This window comes from Corvus brachyrhynchos, unplaced genomic scaffold (genome assembly GCF_000691975.1).
Source record: "Corvus brachyrhynchos isolate BGI_N302 unplaced genomic scaffold, ASM69197v1 scaffold101, whole genome shotgun sequence".
Classification (NCBI taxonomy): domain Eukaryota; kingdom Metazoa; phylum Chordata; class Aves; order Passeriformes; family Corvidae; genus Corvus; species Corvus brachyrhynchos.
The window spans coordinates 1,600,242-1,605,564 of NW_008237239.1; positions in this window are offsets into that span (position 1 = coordinate 1,600,242).

The following is a 5,323-nucleotide window of genomic DNA, read 5'->3' on the forward strand; positions in this document are numbered from 1 at the left end:
TGCGGCGACAGCAGGGAGGAGCGAACTGTGCCTGCACCAGCCCCTTAAAAATCGTCTCCTTAAGCCCTGCATGCAAGAGCCCGGGGTTATCCAGCTGTTCCTCGGAGACGAACCAAGTCCTGCTATCACCCTGGAAAGCAGCAGCTGACAGTGTGACAAGTACAGCCTGCCAGCTGGGATTGCTCCCAGCAGCACGCAGAGCCTGCCTCTCCTTGAGCACTGCCACAGGACTCACAAGTCCCGCTTTGACCCCAAAATAGCACTGGTCTGCGGCTCCAACCCTGCGGCCCCACACGCCAAACTCACCACTTGCTAAACTCCTGGCTTTGACCACAAAAAGCAATCTTCATTTTAAAGCATACAAATGAGATTTCCTATGACATCCCATAGAGAGCAGAGACAGAAAAGGATCTAAAACCAAGTACATTAAAAACCAAGCCAAACCAAGAAAATATCACAAGAAGAAGTTCTATCAAGGTGTTTTTAACCTGCAAAACAACCACTTGTTTTGTTCAAACACAGAGCTATTATTGCTACCACAAATAGAGCTCAGGGCAGAAAATGTCAGTCCTGGGATGTGAAATTTGCCAGTTACTTTGATAAATACAGGGCTAAAATGGGAATGACACACAAGGGGGGGATCATACAGGATCAAAAAGGATCTGGAATTGAATGCTTCCAAATATTGGACAGGCTGGACTCTACCTTGAGTCTGTTTTTATTTTACATTAATTATATCATGTTACATTAAGCATGGATACAGTTGCCTATGTGACCCACTGTTAAGGGGCAGCACTGGAGGGCAGTGGCCAGGGACTGTAAATCTGTCATGTTATTTGTAAATATACTGCCAGTGCATGGTGGGGAGAGAGCACTGGCACTGCCACCCTGTGCCAGCACCCCAGTGATGCCACAAGCCCTGTGCAGGGCTGGAGGAGCCCTGGCAGGAGTCAGCAAGCAGCATTTCATTCTGCTGGTCCCACCAGCCTCAGCCAGGCTTAGGAGCAGTGAAATCACTGTTTAAATTAAGCCTCTCTCTCTACTTGCAAGAAGATTTATGGCTGCATCTCAACTGTATTTTCCCTACAGCAGTTTTTGTTCAGCTATTGTTTAACCTTGTTGCTCTCAGCTGAAAAAAAGGCTAAGCAGAGCAGAAGATGCAATCACAACCAGATTTGGGCTCATTCTCTTCCTCATTCCTCACACTTCTCAAAAGCAGCCTCAGCTCTAGGAATGGGGTTTTGCAACCAGTGTGTATATTGACAGGATCCCCCCTGAATGTTGTTGTCGTCCTTCCTTTTCTTTATTTCTCCCTCTTCACAGCCCGTTAGGAAGGGATGGAAACAAATCTACTGTGGAAGCAGTTGTGCTCTGCACAGTGCTTAGAAATATAGTCTAGTGGTGGACCTGGCAGTGTTAGATTACTGGCTGGACTCCACAATATTAGAGCTCTTTTCCAACCTAAATGATGCTAAGATTCTTAGGAGCAGGATATGATTCTTACCTGACTTTTCACCCTTACTTGCCTCCTCTGGTATCTTTAGAACACAAGTATTTGGCAGGCTTCACACTGGCAATGTCACAGCTCAAAATACATTAAATTTCTAGTTTTGAATTTCCATTGTGTTGGAGTGCGTAGGTGCAGGTGTTTGACTCTCTGCCAATTTCTTAATATGAAATATCTGTTAAAATGATTACAGGGAGTATCATGTGCTCCATTGTGGACCTCACTTCCTCTGCCCAGCCCTGGGGACTTCTGGTAATGTCTCAGACACAGACTGGAAGTAGCAAATTTACCACACTCATTTTCAGGCAGGAACTTTCCATGACTCTGTGACAACCTTCGTTAGCATGTTTATCCCAGCCTTTCTTGCTCAGATGCCACCAAACTGTGCTTTGCAGCCTGTCCTCTGGGCAGCTGCTTTCCAAAGCCTCCGTAGTCTCATAAATATCTGCATTTTTCATAATCAAATAAGACACCATCCAGTATAAGGAGGAAGTTCGCTTTAACCCTAGAGTAGGTAACCCTGGATTGCTGACCAGCTTGTTTTCTGTCAAAACAAAGATTGCCCTGCCTTTACTTTGTGGTGCAGCCTGCCTTTATGTGTGTTTGTGGGAAGACTAGCAGGTTTCCAGCTGTCACAGCTTTCCAAGAATATGAGAGAGGCTTATGAAGCATAGGAAAGACCTAGTGGAGTTTCAGCCTTAGTCTGCAGGAGCGGAGAAAGAGGAGGATTGATTCATTTGAATTTCAGATCTATCTGTTGCGACATGTGTCTGGGCACTACTGCTGTCCTTGTTTCTCCCAACTGAGTGTTTTGGGGACACAACAAAATCAATGGGCAAAAATGGAAAAAAAATGGGAATCCACAGGGAAAATGCCAGTAGGAAACCATGGCAGGATGCCTTTTTGGGGCAGCCCCTGGGCACTCCGAGTCCCACATCTCAGGGCCACAGTCTGTGCAGTGGGCACAGTGCCAGAGTGAGGGGTCCACAGTGGTGAGTTCCCCGGTAGGAATCCAGGATGTTAAGAGTGAAGGAAGTGATTGGAGTTCACTGGAACCTTGTCCTGGCTTGTTTCTCCTGCATTGTCTGCCTTTGTTTTCTATCCATTTGTATTTTATTCAGCCCCCGGCTGCCACGTTGGTGAGGGGTATGATATGAATAGTGACTGAATTCAGGGCTGGGTGAAGCAATGGTCTCATGTTAAATGAGATCTTAGAAATTTGCTGTCTGGGTGTTTGATGTTGTGACTTGTGATTGGAGCCTTAATCCAGCAAGCCTGTAGTTCCTGGAAACAGACTGGAGGCAGCTCCAGGCCATGAGGTGATGGGCAGAGTACCCTCCTCTTTGGAGAGCTGTGGGACTGGGAAGGGTGGGAAGAGGGGCTGAGTCATCACATCAGGCTCTCATAACTCCAGAGGACCTACTTCCATTGCACAACAGATGTTCCTGGTTTGGGTTTTACAAAAGTTCTTTCCTGTGAAGATGGAGGTGTTAGACACAATTTGATGGTTCTATTTAGCCACTTTCTTTTCCTTGTTCCCTACTTAACTCTTCTGTGTCCTTCAGTGGTATCAGCCTGTAAACACTGACTGCTAAAGCAGCCAATTTGCAAGTATCAGAAACATAACAGGAAGAAATCTCTCCAAAGCAAGCAGCACAAAGGCAGTGGCAGCATCATATGGGTTGGATACTGCTATATAGCCACAAGGGTTGGTGTCTTCATCAGCCTAATGAAAAAGAGTAAAACCCAGAGAAGTTGTAGAGTAATATTGTCTTTGACTGTGCTCTCTGCATGTGCTGGGGTGAGTGATAGGTAAGGGTTCCCCTTTGGGCCAGGGATGCAAGTGGAAGGAGACCTGCTCCAGACTCTTGGAAGTGTTTGCTCGGGCTAAGGGTGCCAGGGCCATCTAAGCTGTCAGTGCTGCAGGGATAACAGTTTGGATCTCTTGTTGCACGTGCAAATTTGTTGAAGAGATTGAGAGTCTCATTCCAATTGCCCAAGTCCTGCACTCAAACCAAAACAGGAGCAGAGGACTTCAGAGAGGGAGATAGTTCTCTGTCTCACACCCTGTAGGAAAATGGTGATTTGCCTAGTCCAAAACTCAAAAGAGTCTTTCCTGATTTCTCAGCCCTTGGGGTTGGAAGAAGCAACTTTCCTCTTTGGGGCTGGAAGAAGCAGTGCAACCTCATTTTCTGCTTCCTCTTGCTGCAAAGGCGGGGGAGCTGTGGCATGAGACCATGAGCGTAAGTGGAAACAATGTGAATGGGACAGGATGAAAAAGTGCTAATTGTGGTCTTCTAAAGACACCAAATAAAGAAGTGGTTGTTCTCGTATTTGCACTCTCCTCACCTAGAGAGTACCAGTGATCATGGTAAATCTGAAAAATCACAGTGGTTCTGCATCAGTCTCAGAAAATCTGTTTGATATTTGCAGATAGATGGGTGAGTTGGTTTTCCATGTCTCAGTAAAGCTGTTGCAGAAACCTTACGCTTGTTCTCTCCTTCAGCTGCAAGCATCACGTGCCCAGGGAGATCCTCTGCCCCCTCACCTCATCCCATCCCATGGCAGGAGCACCAAATGGTTCTTGCATGGTACCTGAAAGGAATTTGTCTAACTAAAGACCCCCAAGAGGCCCTCTGTTCTAGGGCTTCACTCTCCTTAAAAATGTGGAGCTTGTCCTCTGTCTCCCTTGGGCTTCCAGATTAAGCCTGTGGCCCCTTTCATAGTCACCATGGGCAGGTTATGCCTTTCTCTCTGCATCAGTCATTTATGGAAAATCTTTTCAGAGAACAACAGGGCTCTTGGGAGATGTTTCCCACATCTCCAAATATCCCAGTTTTCCTTTTACTTACGTGTCCTGATTCATGCCCTTTCAGGAAGTGGGATACTTGGTTCTAGACACAGCCCTCCCACATGCGCCGTCAAGCTTCCATGTACAGAGTGATTTCTGCTTTTTCCACTGAGTGTCATCTCCAACCTGGTCCCAGGACACGGGGATGTGTCCACAGATGCTTTTCTCACAAATTATTTGCTCCTTACTGCATTTCTACTGCAGATGACTCCTGCTCATGCAGAGAATGAACTTGCACTTTCTTCTTCCTCAGTTGTGCCTCATTTTTTCAGACACCCTCTCCAGACTATCTGAATTTCACCCTGCCCTTCTGTAACACTCTTGCTCTTGTGCCCAGACTTGAGAGCCTACACTTGTACTTCTAATACCTAGTCCTGCACATAGCACATTAATCCAAATGGATCATGGGCTCTCACGGTAGGAAAATGTGGGCTGCATGAAAGGAGATGTGACCAACAGATTAGGGGAGGGGATTCTGTCCCTTTCCCCTGCTGTGGTGAGATCCCATCTGGAGTGCTGCATCCAGCTCTGGGGCCCTCAGCTCAGCAAAGACGAATTTGTTGAAGTGAGTCCAGAAGAGGACTAACGCAGTTCTTGTGCTCGAGGCATGAGCTCTGGCGTGCCCCAGGTCAGAGAGAGTCCAGCTGTGTTCTTCTGTGCGTCGTTAAAGCGACTTCGGCATCAGGAAAAGTGCTGCCGGCTGAGCTAGGTAGCTGGCTGCTTTGCAGAGGGAACACAGCAGGAGCCGATGGGATCGGCTCACATTAGGTCGGAGACGAAGAGAGAGGCTGTTCTGGTCTGCCTCCTAACAGGTTTATTGTTAGAAGTTTCACAGCCCAAACAAGCTCAGAAGGGATGGAATATGATGGGATCCTTCCCCGAGGCTTGTCCTCAGTTTCATAGGCAATTTGAAAACCGCGGTAAAAGGGGAAAACAACCAATGAGTTACAAGCCAGGGGGAGGAT